At 46.9% G+C, this 17,839-nt stretch overlaps 1 pseudogene; it reads right to left on the reverse strand.

Annotated features, from left to right (window-relative positions):
* Window positions 1–4,810: 4,810 nt before the first annotated feature.
* On the reverse strand, window positions 4,811–9,846 carry LOC123602917 (annotated as a pseudogene).
* Between the last annotated feature and the right edge of the window lie 7,993 nt (window positions 9,847–17,839).

Raw genomic sequence — 17,839 nt, forward strand, 5'->3', positions numbered from 1 at the left:
CCAGCTTCTTGAGACTGTTGCCTCTTTCCCTCTGGAGAATCTTAGAAGTCAAAGCAGAGACTCCAGAAGTAAAGCCCCTTACTGATGCTTAGGGGCTTGTGGGAGTGGCCACTATCATGTTCAAGCTGTGCCACGGATGCGCTTAGTCTTATAAACTGAAGGAGAGGTCTTTGAGCTTATGTTCTCCATTTGGAGTGCCACGAATACTCCAAAGTGTCCATACAAAGGACATGTCCATAACAGAAGCAGACACATAGTGCTTGCTTATATCCAGGGCATCTTAGGACCACTAGGTCTTTGGTCTTTTAAAGACTGATTGCCAGGGCACCTGGGTGGCTCAGTCAGCTAAGCGTCTGACTTCAACTTAGATCATGATCTCACGGTCCGTGAGTTCGAGTCCCACATCAGGCTCTGTGCTGACAGCTCAGAGCCTGGAGCCTGCTTCAGATTCTGTGTCTCCCTCTCTCTCTGCCCCTCTCCCACTCGCACTCTGTCTCTCTCTCTCTCAAAAATAAAATAAACACATAAAAAAACTAAAAAAAAAAAAAAAGACTATTGCCTTATAGAAATGGAGGCTGTTCAACACTGAATTCCTAATAAGAGGGTGCCTGATAAACATTTAATTGGTGGCTGAAGCGACTTTCTTAAGATGCCAGCCCTTCCTGCACTATTTTCTTGTGAATTCCCTTTTCTCCTCTTAAATTTACTTTGTTGGGAGTTGACTATAGATAGTGGTCTCAGCAGCAGCTTGAATAGGGCCTGTATTGTGGCAGAGCAGAGAACACTTTGGTCCCGGGGAATAGACCCGAGGACATTGGTTTTGGTTCTGCAGTGACTTCGTTTTCATTCATTTTACAAATATTTGACAAGCACGTATGTGTCAGGCATGGCTGTGGAGTCTACAAAGATGAACACCCATGGTCCCTGGCCTTTCCTAGCCCACTTGGAGCACGGTGGATGTAGCGGTCAGCTCAAGCTGACAAAATACCATACATTGGGTGGTTTAAACAATAGAAATTTATTTCCGCACAGTTCTGGAGCCTGGAAGTCCCAGATCAGGGTCCAGGAGAGTCAGCGTCTCTTTCTGGCTTGCAGATGGCTACCTTCTCACTATGTCCTCACATAGCCTTTTCTCAGTGTGTGCAAAGGGGCGGGAAGAGAGGGAGAGGGAGAAGGAGAGAGAAAGTGAGGCCTCTGATATCTCTTCTTATAAGGACATTAATCCTATTGGATCAGGGTCCCATTCTTATGACCTTATTTAACCTTAATTACTGCCTTAGAGGCCCCACCTTCAAATGCAGTCACCCTTGGGGTTAGGGCTTCAACATATGGGTTTTGGAGACACACAAACATTTATTCCATAATAGTGGGGAAGATGGAAAAATAAAGAGGCAGTTAACCCATAAGCACTGAAAGTACAAAAATGTGCATGACAAGGCATACATTAAACTCAATATGGGAAGGGAAGAGGTTGCAAATGGAGAGGTATCTAGGAATATGATTGTATTATTCGTTATACCTTTATATATTTAAATATTTCAGAATATTTTAAAAATAATGGAAGACAAAATATAGTACAATGTTGTAGGAACGAATGGAGTAGGGGTGGGGCAAGCCCAGGAAGCCACTAGAGCACACAGGAAGGGAATCAGGAAGGCCATGAAAAAAGTGCCATCAAAGAGGAGTCAGAGTGACCCAGGGGAAGGAAGGAAGGTAGTGGTGAGTGGTCAGTAACGAGTGCCAAGACCAGAAGTGTCGCCCAGCAGACCTTGAACATGTTGCTTACTTTCTCAGCATCTCTCAGTTTGGGAGTTCAGGACACAGGGAGAACCCCACACTGTTTAACTTGGCCTTCTTGCAGGGAACACGTAGCCTGTGGGTCAGGTTTCTGGCCTTTGTTACCTGAGCGATGGGTAAGTTGTGTTTGGCACGTGAGACATCTTTTGCTTTCGCTGTATCTTTGGAGCGAATGAATCTCTCTCTGCTGTTGTGATGTGTCAATAGATGGTGTGCAAAGCATTTCTTAGAGTTGACTGTTCCTCACGACTCTGCTCGTCCATTTGTCCTTCCATCCATTCACCTGGCATCCATTTACTGAGCCCCTACTCAGCCAGGTGTTGAGTCAAGTGCTAGGACTTGAAGGCCCGATAAACCATAGTCAACTAATGACCAAAGAGCATGCCAACTAATGGGAAGTAATAAGTCTCTGCATATGCATGGAGCTTGCATATTTCTAAGCACATTCTTATATCTTATCCATGTAACCTCCAGGGCTACTCTGCTACGTTTCAGTTTTCTGATTAAGAAAACTGAGACTTCCAAGAGAGAAAGTGACTTGACCTTTGATTCCAAGCTAAGGGGCTTTTCCCATCATGCCAGACTGACGCTAGGCATGACCTGACATGCATGAAAGACAGGTCCTGGCTGTCCCCCTCCTTGCCTGGAAAAGATGCCCTCATACTACACTTTCTGCACCCTGTCCTATTCTCCGAGGATGTGCGTGCTGCTTTTGGGGAAGTCCTGCCCATGAGCAAAGGTTTCTAAGAAGGAGCAGGGAGCAGGATCTGCAAGAAACTTTTGTAGTTATTCAGTTCAACCACCCATATATATGTAAGAATATACCTTAGCTGAGTTGTCTCTGTCTGCAAAGCCCTGAACGTGGTCTTGCTGTTTCTTACCAATTCTCAGACCCACCTTGTATCCTTTTGATGAACTCGTTTTTCGGAATCAATTGGTTAGAGTTGTGCTTTTCAGTTAAGAAGGTAGGCTGCTAGACTTTGTAAAGAGTGATATACTATCTACTGATCTGATCCATCAAGTTTTCTCAAGTGAAACGTGGTCCATGTGCTAATTCTGACGACAAACTGGGAAAATACTGATTTTTCAAGATTAGTTTTTAAAGGCCTAGGTTAGACTAACTGGTCTACTCAGGTATATTATACAGGACATGCAGAATAGATGATATTGGCTGAGTACAAAATCCAGAAGAAATTAAAATATACCAAAGGCATGTCTGAAAACAGTATTTAAAAGTCTGGATTTTCCCTCTTCGCTGAAATCTCAAAAATGTTAATAAAAACACATTTATCTTTGTCAAGCTGAGGGGTCAGCTGAAACATGAGACCACAAGACAAGGTGGGAAGAGTTCAGGAGTAGTAAAGACTGAGCAGGAGTGTGGTAGGAAACATGGTCACTGTAGGCAACCCTGACGGGCAGTATAGTTGAAAGTTCCTAAGAGAGTAAATCTTAAGAGGTCTTATCACCAGAAAAAATTTTTTTCATTTCTTTTTGTATCTACGAGATGATAGATGTTAACAAACTGTGGCAATCATTTCACAATATGTGTAAATCAAAGTCATTGTGCTGTGTACCTTGAACTTAATACAGTGTTTGTTATGTCCATTATGTCTCAGTAAAAGTGGAAAACATAAAAAATAAAAAAAAATAAATACAAAGGAATAACTTGGCTTACCATAAACTCACCCCCCCCCCCCCATTACCATCAGAAAGAACAGGGCGAGTCTTGAAAAGGGCAAGAAAGAACAGAGATCTTCTCTAGAAAGTCTGATCTGGAGAGACCTACCAGAAGGAAGCATGCCCAGAGTCCCTTGGAGGGAGCCAGATCTGCAGAAACTCAGTCCTGCCTTTCCTGCAGCTGGAGCCCTGGTCAAAGCACCAATTTCCTGACTCTCCCGAGTGTCCTCTGGCTTCCAGTCCCTCTGGGCAAGTAGATCAAATCCACGATCATATCTCTTAGCCCTCCCCCAGCTCCAATCCCTGTTTTAGTTTACTTGGGAACAATCTACTCCCATGTGAAGCCAAGCAGAGTGGGCCTCCGTCAGTGCTGGGTAACTTGGTTAGTTAGATTTAGGGCTCCAACCAGACAGGGACGCCCCAAATTTGAGAAATGTTCTGCTTTGAACTTACCTAGAATTTTGTAACCCAAAAATCTAAAGAAGCAGCTCTCTTAATTCCAGCGTGTGTGTGTGTGTGTGTGTGTGTGTGTGTGTGTTGGCTGGTCAGTGTTACAGATTACATTTGGAGAGCGGCTATAATCTTTTTAGGGTTTAGGGCCTTTTCAGGTCTGTATCAGGCCTTGGGCCACCACGAAGGGCAGGAGCAAGAGGTATGAGGTGAAGAGCTGTCAGGCTGCAGGAGGAAGGACGCAGCTGTCCAGGAGGAAGAAAGGGAAGGAGGGCCAGGCACAGGCTAGCAGGAGGCTTCAGGTCACCCTGACACCTGTTGCCACGGCCCGGTGGCGGTTTCCTGCTGCTTGTCGGGACACGCGTGCACGGAGAACACAATGGGTTTGCCTTAACAAGAAGATGCTTCCTGTTTTGCCACCTGGGTTTAGTGCCGAGAGGAAGAGTTTATAGGTCTGTGTTTTTCACGTCGCCAAGCTCTGTGAGGGGAGGAGTGGGGGCAGGTGAGGATGGGGGTCTGAGGAAAGGTGAAAGGGAAAGCAAGGGAGCAGTTGTTCTAGAATTGCTCAGAGAAACCTCATGCCGTTCTAGTTTCAGCCCGTGGGGAGAAGGGATGGCCACACTATGCCAACTGCCCCAACAGCTCCGTGCCAGAGCCCCTGTGTGTGGCGGAGGGCTGCCCAGAATCCCCTTGGCTCTTTTTGTTCCTTAGTGAGAACCTGGTGATGACTTCTGCAGTGACCTTTATCTCGGGGAGGTGGTGAGGGCGACTGGAAACTCGGGCTAAAATAGCCTCTGTGGTGAAAGCAGGGGCCGGAAATAGTGAGGTTGATCTTAAGGCAAGTGATGGGTGAGAAATCCACAGTGCCAACTCCCCACCCCCCAGACCCAGCCCACCATTAGGCTAATCCTACATATTTCACAATGGAGTCTGTATATGTTAGTTCGTTAGTTAATTAAGGTGTGTGAGAGGGTAAGCTTTATTTCTACTCTCAGACTCTTACAACTTTCCATAAAGTCTTCATCGTTACCTCAGACATGGCAGAAAATAATAAATGATCCACCTCTGTGCATGACACACTGAATTTTAATGTCCACCTCCTCTCGGGGAAGGGAGGTCACACTACACACTTTTGGAGACACCCCAAAGGTTTTCTGGCACTTTGGTACAGAGAGGATTTGGTCCGAGTTCTTGCTGGCTTAGGATACTTAACGGTGCATAAAGTTTGGTTGCTCAACCCCCCTGGGCTGCAGTGGGGCAGAAGGTGGACAAGGAGGTGGTCTGGAGCAGATAGGTGGACCATGGATGTGGGCTCGAGTTCTTGTTGACAGAGGTAGTTGATCCTGGGTGGCTGATGGGGCGGCTGAGGGCAGCCTGAGGGCTCAGGCTGGGTAAATGCTGCTTTGGTTGCCTTCGTCTGCCCAATCCACCAGGTCACTGCTCTGGAACCATAGCTGGATCTCCGTCTGGGCCCCCTCCATGGAGTCACTGGTGTGGCTGATGTGGATGCTGAAGTCCCCTCTGATGGTGTCGGGGGCAGTCTCTGCTGAGTCACTGTGTCCTATCAGGGCCCTTGAGGACCAGACCACGTCGAGGCCTTCCCAGACCATGGCTGCCACCAGCCGGAGCTCACGCAGCTGAGGAGGGCTCATTAGAAGGGCTTCGTCTGCAGGTCATGACAGTGCTTGGCAAGGACTCTGGTGCCTGTAGCATCTTCATCCCCACCCAGCTTGAAGCCCCTCCTCTCAAAGCACAGGATCACATCCCCAACAAGCCGCTGCTGCATCCCATCTGACTTCACCGCAGTCAGGGTCCACTCCTTGGTCCAGGAGGACCCTCCTGAATTGGGGCATAAGAACAGGCGCAGGCCCAGGGCCTAGAGCCACTCAGCAGTCCCCACGGCACATTCCAAGAAGCTGCCCGTGATCTCTCACCTGCGGGCTGCTGGCTCAGTGCCTGGAGTTTGTACACGTTAGTTATTAGAAAGCCCAGTGTCTTTATGCTTGTTTAGCTCAAGACCATCTGTTGTGGTGGGAGAGTTTGGAGTTCCAGTCTCAGCCTGGCCCGCCAAGTTTCCAGGAGCCCCTCTCTTGCTTCCTCCTCTGGGGGCTGAACCAGATGACCTTGGATGTCCTCTCTGGCCTCACGGTTGGGGATTCCATTGATCATCTCCAGGAGGGGCTGTGGCATTCAGAGAAGCTCCGTTTAAGCACATTTCGGAAATCCTAGTAGAGCATTGGTGAGAAAGAAAACACAGGAGGAGTCTTGAAACCATCCTTCTCACACAGTTGTTTAGGGAGACCATGTCTGCTTTGTTCTCCTCTTGTGCATGCAAAGCCCTTCTCAACACAGCTCATTCACCAGCCCTGGCCTCAGTCTCCAACCCCAACCTGTACCCAGCCTTTCTGGGCCAACTTTGAGTTCTCCCAAAGCACTATGCACTTCTCAAGGAGAGAAGTCTCTTTCTTCCCCTGTTAGACTCTAACTTGTTATTTAAGACTCAACTCAAACAGCCCTCAGCTCCTGAGGAATTTCTGATGTCTCAAGCCCACAGCATGCCATTCGCACCTGATGCCCACACCATGCTGTTCACACTGCTGTGATGGCACCCTCAGTCTAATATTTATCCTAGGCATGTATGCATCTTTCTCCATCAGGGTACAACTAAGTGGCACCTTATTTATTTCTTAGATGTTTATTTCACAGCACCTGGCATATTTTTGGTGTTCAACTAGTGGATGTTAAGTCACACCAAAGGGTTTTTCTGTTGAATTGACCCCAAACAGGATTCACCTAGAGCTCATGAAAGAGTGGCCACTCTGGTACAACAGGGAGGATTTGGGTGGAGGAGGGAAGCTTAATGTGCCTATCTCTACCTAATTGCATGGCCACCTGCCCCTGCTCCTTACAGGTTAGCGTCAGCTTTGGCTTCTGAGTAAAACTCATAGGGTCTGTACTCTGGGAAGGCTGGTAAGGCAGGGCCATTAATTTCAAGGATCTTACCTACCGTTTGAGGAAGGAAGGGAACTAATACTTATTCGGACTCTGCGGCATGCCAGACCCTGCATCACCTCATTCGATCTCACAATAATCCTGTGAGGTAAGTATTCTGCTGCCCATTCTGCAGATGAGGAAATAGAAACTCAGAGAAGTTAAGGACTTTCCCAAAGGGGACTCACAGCCAGTAGCCGAGAGCAAGGAATGGAACTCCCCCATCCATCCTCTTTCCCCTCTACACTCCACCACCGAAAGCCCCAGAGTGGATCTACTGCCAACACGTCAGCAAAAATGTAAGCCCCTTACTGTCTGGGTGTTCACACCTACTCACTTCGAAATCAGTCTTCATTGCATTTGTGATTGGCAGAGAGTAGGTCACGTGCTCATGTCCTAGCTTCAAGGGAGCCTGGGAGTTTGAGTTCTTGACTTCTTCCTGGGGCGGCAGGACCTTAACAAGGGAATTTCCTCCAGAAAAGAAAGGCTATCCGTAAGATGTTGGGCATCTATGAATGTGACAGATGTTCGTGACACTGACTCATGCTAAATGTCACACTGAAGGAAGTTATTTTGGGTGCCTGAACATATTTCTCTTTCAAATCCTGCTCCTTTCTTAAAATGTGGTTTGACGAAAGAACTTTTATTACATAATTTTTTGGGATATGATTTACGTAGAGTAAAGTTCACCTAGTTTAGTGCCCACGTCTAGGGGTTTTTATAAATGCATACAGTTGTGTAACCACTGCCACAAGTGAGACACAGTATGTGACAGTTTCATCATCCCCTATAGCTCTCAGAGCAAAGATTTTTTAAGCAGAGAACAAAAATAGAGCTGAAGAGATTCTATGTGTAACTATCAACATATGCACATCAGAATCTCCCCCTCCTTGGCTCCTGCCCTGGGGGTAGAGAAAGACAAAGATTACTGCAAATAGACTGAAATGGCCAAAAGTATAATTTCCTTTCAAGTGTCAGGTTTAGGGTTTAACAATAGAAGAAGGATGAGGTTAACTGTCGTGGTGCCAGCTCACTACATGAATTCCTGCTTAGTAGGACAGGCACACAGTGCCTTGACCACATGCAGTGGTTCCTGCAGATCCGGGTAGAGGAAGGCCCATTTCTGGCCTTCTGATGGCCCTCCTCCCTGTCGGGCAAATGAGGGGCACGTGGTGGGTCTGTGTCCCCACTTCCGCGTCAGGCTCCAAGTCACAGCACCCAGAAACTCCCAGGTTTACGAGGTGGCCAAAGGCTGGCAGTATGTGTAGGTGGTGGTGTAGACATAGCTTAGATGTGCAGGCAGGGGTGGAGAAAGAGAAAAGGGGAGTGGACTGCAGGCCTGCGCTGAGGGCTGGGAGGGAAGCTCTCCATGGAGTCTGAGAACTCTAAATTTGAACACGGCCTTTTAGGTCATAATAAAATACATTTTTCAATATGGAAACATAGATTTTCAAACTAGGATAGAACCTATGTTGTTTAACAGTTTATTGGCTTGATCTATAACATAAATATCTGGGCATGTGGTATGTAGGCCTCCATTGCTTGGTACTCTTGCCTGGGCCCTGCATATGTTTGAGGCAGGCCTAAAGGAATCCATTCAGCTTCCTCAGAGATAGTTACCAAAGCTTCCTGTGGGCTCTGCTCCCTGGTGGTAGCCTTGTTCCCCTCTCCCCGGGAGGCAAAAGAGGAAGAGAACGAGCAGTTTTTAGACATCAGCTATGTGCTGGGATCTGACCTGGGCCCAACTACCCTGACAAGTGGGTATATCATTGCCAATTTATAGATAAGGTAATGGAGGCTTAGTGACGTGTAAGTGCCTCCAGGGTGCAAGCCGGGATTCCAGCCTGGATTCAGCTGTGGTGCCCCATGTTACTAGAGAGTTGTACCTCGCTTCTGTTCTCCTTAACACCAGGATTTGTATGGGGCAAGCAGTCAGTCACTTGGATGGGTTGGAATCAGGCCTGTGCCACTGCTTTGAGGGGGGAGGAAAAAAAAAAAACAACCTTATGTTTCCAGAACCTTCCCTGGGTTGACCCTATTTTCGTTCCCAAGCATAAAAGGGCAAGGTACAGGTAGCTAGGGCAGAGAGAGTGCAAACACTCAGGTCAAGGAGGTACGTGGGAGTTGGCTGTGAACAAGAGAAAAGAAGGGAGGCGGGAAGGGTTTGGCACAAAAAACCCTGGGTTTCGAGTCATTCCTGATTTCGAATCCAGGTTCCACTACGAACTGATTGATTTTGACAGTCATGTAACTACCTGGAACCTCGATTTCAATACCTGCGAAGGTACGATCGCTCACAGAGTTTCCTCTGTCTCTGGAAGGACGACACGAAACAGAACCAGGAAGGTACCTGGCCTGAAGCAGTTTCTCCACAGGGCTCGGTCCCCCACAACTCCTTCCCCTTGTTGACTGAATCACTGAACTCATTTTGGCATCTTGTAGATTTCTACAGCTGAGAAATCTAAAAATAAACTTGAATATGGTGGGTTTAGCCTTGAGGTCACTGGCAGGCACTTCTGCGTAAATAGCAGAAGTGAAAAAAAAAAAAGGCCATTTCATTTCTAGTATTTGGAACCTGAGTAAAAGAACTCCTATCATGTGGGCGACTCATAGTAGAGGGGCGGGGGCGGTGAGGGGGCAGGTTTGGTATTTTTTCTTTGTTGTTTTTGTTTTTGTTCTGTGTTGATGTGTGGGACTCTCCAGGGACATGTATCACAGAGCTATAAGGAGAAGGGGCAGGTGGGAAATTTCATTCTGTTCCTGACGTTATAGGACAGATCTGAGGAAAGGGGGAGTGTAGGTCAATGGATGGAAAAGGGGATCTCACATTCAAAGGTCCTGTGGCTGTCATGCCCTTCATACCTCTGGCTTCAGGTCACGGTTGGGCAAGTTTCTTAATTCCTTTTTCGTGAGCTTCTGAAGAAAGGCCATCTTTGGGGACTTGCCTTATTCCTGAAATGCCAGTATGTCTGAGACTTTAAAGTTTAAAGTGTGTGTGTGTGTGTGTGTGTGTGCCACAGAGACTCATAAAAAGAGAAAGCGAGAGGCTGGCTTACTTGGCCATTGCCCACATTGATGGGAGTTACAGGTTCTTCATCTCATTGTTATTTTTAGCAAAATGCTTTCCCACCCCTCAAATCTAATGGTCATGATTCCTACAATCCATGTTTTATAGGCTCAGTGAGATGAAGTGAATTCTCCCATGGTCTTAAGTGGAAGAGCCAGGACTTGGACTGGCTGCCTTCCTCTTTACACGGGGCTGGCATGGGCCATCCCAAGAAGAGTGTACAGGGTGGGCTCGGGGCCTGAGGCCCGGGGAATCCAAGTCACTCAGACTTTTGCCCTGCGACCTGGAATGCTCTGACTCACTTTTAAAATGGACATAATGACATTATATGTCAGTGTTCCTTAAAAAAAAAAAAAAAAAAGGAGTGAATAATCCAAATAAAAACATACCATACCATGCTTGATAGTGCATTGATCTAGAATTCTCTGAAGGTGACTGTGGACAACCAAGTCATCTCCTATTCCCATTGCGAATAGCTGGAGGGAAGGGATTTAAGTGTCAATAAGAGGCTGTGGGATGATGGATCTAAGGGGGAGCTTCCTAATTGCAGGGAGTTGTGAGAGCCACCGAAGCATGGAAGTGACACCTTTCCAGTCCCTGAGCCTCCAGCACCTTTTGGTGTTTGCCAAATACCATCACCTCTCACCACCTGTTGATGTCTGTATTCATCCGTCTTGAGCCAGCTCAAATGCATCCCAACCCCCACACCAGACTTCCCCACATCATCATGAAGAATTTCGAGCTTTTCTTCCCTGCTCCGCAGCATGGCTTTCCTACCTGTATTTAGCATCCATGTTCTCCTTGACTTAAAGCCAAGCCCTTGAATTCCTCCCTGCCCTGAGTGCTCAGAGGGCAGGTAGGTGTTCCGTTCATCCTTATCTCCAATACCTAAGGCAGTACTGGCACATAGTCAGTCCTCATTAAAGGGATGCCAAACTTCACTGTGAGTTGCCTGTGGGTGGTTTTTTTTTTTTTTTTTTTTTGAACCTGTGTAAATTTGAGAACTCAATCCCCAGTGCTAGCATGCATAAAAATAAGTACCCTCATGCTCTGTTGGTAAGAATGTAAACAGGTTTGACAGGAGAGTCATTTGAATTACTTTGAATCTGGTATGCCTCTTGACTGTATTGTTTTCTTTTCTCTTTCCTTCCCCCTCCCCCCATCTTCCTAAGGGGTTAGTGAATGGCTTTTCATAAAGATATTGCTATTGTTATGTTCCTAGCGATTTTTTTTAAACAATAGCAAAAAAATGGGACCAATATTCATATGGATTTGGATAAAAAAGTTGTGGTTTATACATGTGATAGAATACCAGGTAGCCACGACAATCGATGGTACATGAATGGGTGTTAACCAAGTAAGCAAAGTGCCAAAAATCCATCACAAAATAGGAGGCATGGTATGGCCCCAATTTTGAACAAAACATAAGGCTGTATCCACGGGAAAGTGGGAGGATTTACATCCAAATGTTTTAATTCTTTTTTGAGGTGGTGGGATTTTAGGGGATTTTAACTTTCTCCTTTTTATTTTTCTGAATTTTCTCCATTTCCTACATGTTCCTATTACATTCAGAGCACGGCAAAACATCTTCAAGTGCTTGAGTTGATCCCCTAAGTCAACGCCTTGGTCCTCGAATTCTGAATACTGCAGAAACGAAATCAAATGTAGGAAGTTAGGGTTGGAGGGGCTGCTGCAAGTTTTCTGGGCCAAGAGGTTCTCAGACTTGGCTGCATATTAGAGTTGCCCGTGGAGCCTTCAAAACTCTGCTGCTTGGTCCACACCCTCTGCCAATAAATCAGAATCACCTGGGGGTGCATCCGGGCATCAGAGTGTTACATTTGTCCGTATGATTCTAATGTGCCCCTTTGAGAGCCACTTCTGTTGAGTTGCACTGTCCCACGTGGCAGCCACCAGCCTCATGTAGCTATTTAAATTTAATTAAGTAAAACTAAAAATCAGTTCTTTAGTCACACTAGCCATGTTTTCTTTTTAATTAAAATTTTTTTTTTAGTATTTATTTTTGAGAGAGAGGGAGAGTCAGAGCGTGAGCAGGGGAAGGGCAGAGAGAGGGAGAATCTGAAGCAGACTCCAGGGCTCTGAGTTGTCAGCACAGAACCCAACGCGGGGCTCAAGTTTGACCACGACCCGTGAGATCATGACCTGGGCTGAAGTTGGATGCTTAACCCACTGAACCACCTAGGCGCCCCACACCAGCCACATCTTAAGTGCTCAGTAGCCACATGTGGTTAGAGGCTACCATATTGGACAGCACAGCTCTACAGCTATCCTTCAGTTTTCAGGACAGGAGATCAGAAAGGCCTCTTTCTTGGAGGCCTGATGCTCATAGAAAGAGAGAGTCCCTATCCTTGCCTGCTCCAGGGCTGCCTGGGCCATCAATAATCCTGTGCCTAGAAAGTTCCTTATGCTTTCTTGTGTCTACCCCATCCTCCACCTTGAGCATGGGGAAACTTTATGCCACATGTTTATTTTCAAGGGCTCCACAGGCCCAGGCCCTTCTGACCTGTTCAGCTGGGTCAGGCCAGCAGGCGAGCTGTTTACATGGAATCCGAGCGCTCAGCGGAGAGTAGAACAGGGCTGTGTTTTCCACGGCTGCTGAGAAAGGTGAGTGAGCCGAGGCAGAATAACAAAAAGCCACTTCAAAAACATGCCAGAAAAAGTCAGAAAGCAGACACAATCAGAGGTTTGAGAGACACACACACTCCCCCCACCCCCCTCCAAACCCTGAAAGAGAGCAAAAACAAGTCACGGGGGAGCCTCTAGCCCTGATAGTTTCGAGACGGTCGCGGTTGCTGACTTGAGAACGGGCCTGTCCCAGCAGTTCTGTGAGGGGCCGGGAGCTGAGACTGTGGGGGCTCAGAAACTTCACCTGAGTTCTGAGAACACTGTGGCCTGGGAGGTGGGACAGTCCCTGAGCACTTGAAGCTCTGGGAAGACAGAGGTGTGTGGGAATGGCAGGGCCAGGCTGTCTGGGTAAGAGTGTTTTAACCCAGATACTGGTAATCTGTTAGGAAGCAGAATCCCACATGGTCCTGAGCTTTGGGAACTTACCACCTGGGAGGGTGAAGTCCCCATGGACATAGTTCATTGTGGAATTCAAAGCTTAAGGCCACCTATGTCCAGGAAGCCCTCCTTTAGGACCTGACATGAGGACCCAACCACAGAGACACCAAATCAGAAAGGGAAACCTGATTCTCCCCTCCCCACTCCCATTTTCCAAACTACTCTAGGCCAGTGAAGTACAGTGAAGGGAGGCTTGCAGCTGGAGACTTGGGCTCAAGTCGCAAGCACTGTCATTCCCTTGCCATGTGAGTTGGGTAGATCAGTTAACCTCTTGGACCTGAGCTTCTTGACCTGTAAATTGTAGGGTTGGTGTCGCCCAGTAGTTCTCAACCCAGGTTACGTATTGGAAAAACCTGGTGAGATTTGAGCTGTTCTGAGATACAGAAATTTTCAAAGCCCCTTAGATGATTCCCGTGTGACCAAGATTGAGAACCACTGGTTTATCCAGTACATCTCAAATGTAGCATAGGAGACCGTAGGAGCCATTGTGTTAAAATTCAGATCCTGATTCCATAGGCCTGGCGTAGGTTATGAGAGTCTGCGTTTCCAACAAGCTCACAGGGGATGCCCACGGGCCACACTTGGTAGTAGCAAGTCTATCTTTTAAAAAAAAAAAATTTTTTTTTAAACATTTATTCATTTTTGAGAGAGAGAGAGACAGAGCATGAGCAGGGGAGGGGCAAAGAGAGAGGGAGACACAGAATCCGAAGCAGGATCCAGGCTCCAAGCTGTCAGCACAGAGCCCAATGTGGGGCTCGAACTCATGAACTGTGAGATCATGACCTGAGCCGAAGTCAGACGCTCAACCGACCGAGCCACCCAGGAGCCCTGCAAGTCTATCTTTAATATCCACTTGTCTCTAACTACCAACGCTTCAATCTATGTTGCATTTTTGGAACTAGCACGGGTTGCCTATTTCTGCCAATAGACACCATCACTTCTAGGTTCTTTCTTTTCTCTCCGTCTCTCACAAGAATCAATGAAATTCTCACTTTTCATTTGAATTCTGACAGATTTGAGTCAAACACGTCTCTTCCCTTCAAGGGCAGAAGATGAAAGATAAAGCCAGGTGGTGATGTGAGTTCCAGAGGACGGGCAGAGTCCATTTTGCTGGGGCAGGGGCAGCAGGTGGAAAGATACCAGGTAGCTGATAATAACAGGCATTGAGACTCCACTTCTGCTGGGCACTGTTCAAGTGCTTTTTACAAGTTGTCTCACTTACTCTTCACAACAATTTTATGATAAGTACTGATAGGGCCCTTGTTTATACACGAGGAAGCTGAAGCTTAAAGAGAAGCAGAGACTTTTCCTAGCAAGGAGCAGTCTGGGAGTTGAACTTAGGTGTCTGTGTTGACTACTAGTCCATGTAGAGCAGGGGTAGTATTTCAGCTCCATGCCTGGACAGACCTAACCAAACACAACCAGACCTGATCAGACTTGACCAGACTCAACTAGACCTGACCAGATCTGACCAGACCTGACTAGATCCAACCAGATCCAATCAGACTCGGCCGGATGCAACCAGACCTGACCAGATCTGACCAGAGTCAGTTAGACCCAGCCTCTTGGCATCAAGTTGTTGGAAGGGAGAGGGTTGGGAAGGGGTTTGCATAAGTCTAGTCTACCTAAGCAACCTCTCCACTCACCTTCCATACCTCCCCAACCAGAAAAGGGGAGGTGGTAACAGTTTTCCACCCCCTGCTGCTGGGGCCAGGCCTCAGGGCCCTTGCGTGGAGTTTGGCACCTAGATTCACACCTCCCCTCCCCCCCCCCCCCCTCCCCGCTTGGCTGCCTGTCCCTGCATAATTCTCTGCTGCCTGGATATTTTTCTACTTGTATCATCTTCTTTTCTCCAGGGGAACAGGCAGTGTGTTCAGCTTTGTGACTGTTTTATCTTCCTTTTGTAGGCTTGTCCCTTCCTAGGAGCCTAGAGTAAGGCTTACCCCCAGCCCACTCCCAATAGTGCCACAGAGAAGATCATCTGGGCAACCAACATTACTGCACACTCTAAATGTCTCAGATTCTACTGGGTTCTTAGCCAGAATGGTAGCCAACAGCCCAACCCAATAGTTTTTCCAACTTGATTCAACCCAGGCTTGTCTTACTTCCTGATATCAGGCATATGGGACTGGAGAGGGGATGAGGGGGTGAGAAAGAAAAAAGGGAGCCTTTCTTATTGCCCTAGTAGGTCTTGAGACGTTGGAGACAAGGACTTTGTCTTTTCATTTTTGTATCCCCAGTATAGAACATGGTGCCGGGCAGATAAATGTATAATGTTTGTCACATAAACGAATGAAGGTGATAAGGGGGCCTCATTGCACCAAATGACCGGCAGCACTGATAGCTTGTCCTGCTTGACAGGAGAATCACCTGGCATAGACAGAGCTTGCGAAGGCCCCGGAACCACGTGGGCACAGTTACTGAGAAACCTCTCTCTTTCACCACATCTTCTCAGATTCTGCAGAAGCTCAGGAAAGTGAGGTTTCCTTACAGAGCCCCAGCCCCTTGATACACTGGGTGCATTGCAGAATGCTAACATTGAGAGCAATTAGGAGAGGCCAGGCACTACTTAGGCAGCCCTGGGATTATAGGATGAGGGAATGAGGGGACCCCTCTCTTCTTTACCTTCTGCAGAAGGGGATCATAATATTCTCAAAACTGGGTTTGGATATCTAAACTTGGAGGCTGGGATGAAAAAGGTAGCGTGTTCAATCCACATGGAAGAAATTTTCTGTGCCGATAGTTTTTCTGTTACCAAGAAAGAAAGAAAGAAAGAAAGAAAGAAAGAAAGAAAGAAAGAACAAAAGAGAGAAAGAAAGAAAATAAAGAGAAAGAGAAAGAAAGAAAATAAAGACCCAAAGAAAAGAAAAAAGGAAGAAAGAAAGAAAGAAAGAACAAAAGAGAGAGAGAGAAAGAAAGAAAAGAAGGAAAGAAAGGAAGGAAGGAAGAAAAAAGGAAAATACAGAGAAATCAGATACATGCCAAGGTGCTAAATGTGGATATGAATCTAAAGTGACTTTGCATTGGCCCCAGCCAGGGAAATGTTCCCATTTATTCGGTTTGTGCAAGAAAATGTTCTGAAGGCAACTCCTTAAGACTCTGTCTTGTGTCTTGAGCCTTACAAGAAATAAGCCAATGAGAAGTATGCCCCCACTGCTCAGGTACCTGTTCTGGTAAGAGTGGGTCCAGCAAGAGGGGCAGAAGTTAGGAGAGGGTCCCTAACCAGACCCTCTGGATTCACATGGGTGCTACTGTTGGGATCATGTTATTGCTGTAGACCCAACTCTTTTCCTCTGGTTTTCCTGGGGGACTGTGAGGTTAATCCACTTATACCATCTTCTCTGAAGGCATCATCCAGTCCAGGGGCATAAAAACTGGTGATTGGTGCTATTTCTATCCCCTCCTTCAATAAACAGCTGGTTTTCTTTATTTAAATTTTTTTTTAAATTTCATTTATTTTTGATAGAGAGAGACAGAACACAAGTGGGGGAGGGGCAGAGAGAGAAGGAGACACAGAATCAAAGCAGGCTCCAGGCTCTGAGCTGTCAGCACAGAGCCCGATGTGGGTCTCAAACTCACAGATTACAAGATCATGACCTGAGCCAAAGTCAGACGCTCAACCAGCTGAGCCACCCAGGCGCCCCTGCTTTTCTTTATTTTAATTGCCAGGGTTAGAGTTTTTGATTGTGTGGAACCATGAGGTGGGCCTGGGAGAATGGATTAACATTTCTTTCATTTAACAAACATCTCTCCTGGAGTGTCCATCTACTCCCATGACTTTTATCTGTATGTTGCTGACTTTTAAACCTATGTCTTTGTTTTGACCTCTCTCCTTAACATTAAGCTTACATTTCTTCTTCTTTTTTTAAGTTTATTTATTTATTTTGAGAGAGAGAGAGAGAGAGAGAGACTGAGCAGGGGGAGGGGCAGAGAGAGAGGGAGAGAGAGAATCCTAAGCAGGCTCTGCACTGTGAGCACAGAGTCTGATGTGGGCCTCAAACTCTGAACCGTGAGATCATGACTTGAGCTGAAACCAAGAGCCGGTTGCTCAACCAACTGAGCCACCCAGGTGCCCCGAAAATCACCTTTCTAACAAAAGAAAAAAGAAAAGAGAGAGAGAAAGAATGGAAATTGCACGTGAATGATTGCTGTTAGCTTGCGGAAGTCATTCTGCAATACATAGTCAGTGACTCCATTTCCAGGTGCAGAGGCTGAGGCCACGAGACTGGCTAGATTTGCCTAAAATCTCAATAGAAAATTCGTGGCAGTGCCTCTGTTCTGAGATTCACCTGCATCAGAAACAAACCAGGTTCCCCAAAGGGGGGGAAAAAAAGGAAGAAAATTCATGGCAGAATTGGGGGCAGGGCTTCCCCACTCAAAGCCCTGGGTAGAGCCTTAAAATCAGGGCAATGGAATTGATGCGTGTCATCTTGAGTCCCTATTATTAGGCACAGTCTGCCTTCCCCAGGGAAGGGAGCTCTCCTTTGTCTTCCTCTCCCCTGCACCTCCCAGCCCAGTGGAGGGCACATGCTGGGGGGCTCAAGGGGGATGTAGGGAGTTGAAGCTGGTGGTTAAATCTGACTCGTGAAACTCAGTCGTAAACAGCATTAAGTGAGGCAGCCTGACCCCTCCCCATCCTTTCCACTCAACTGTGTCCAAGAGGCTTAGCTCAAATCACCCCATTTGTAAGAAGACCTTCCAGAAGAACTTAGTCTCTGGTGTTTGAAACAGTTCCTGCCCGTTCCCCTCATTGAACACCTTCTCGATGTGCTAATT

The sequence above is a fragment of the Leopardus geoffroyi genome, chromosome E1 (genome assembly GCF_018350155.1).
Source record: "Leopardus geoffroyi isolate Oge1 chromosome E1, O.geoffroyi_Oge1_pat1.0, whole genome shotgun sequence".
Taxonomy (NCBI): domain Eukaryota; kingdom Metazoa; phylum Chordata; class Mammalia; order Carnivora; family Felidae; genus Leopardus; species Leopardus geoffroyi.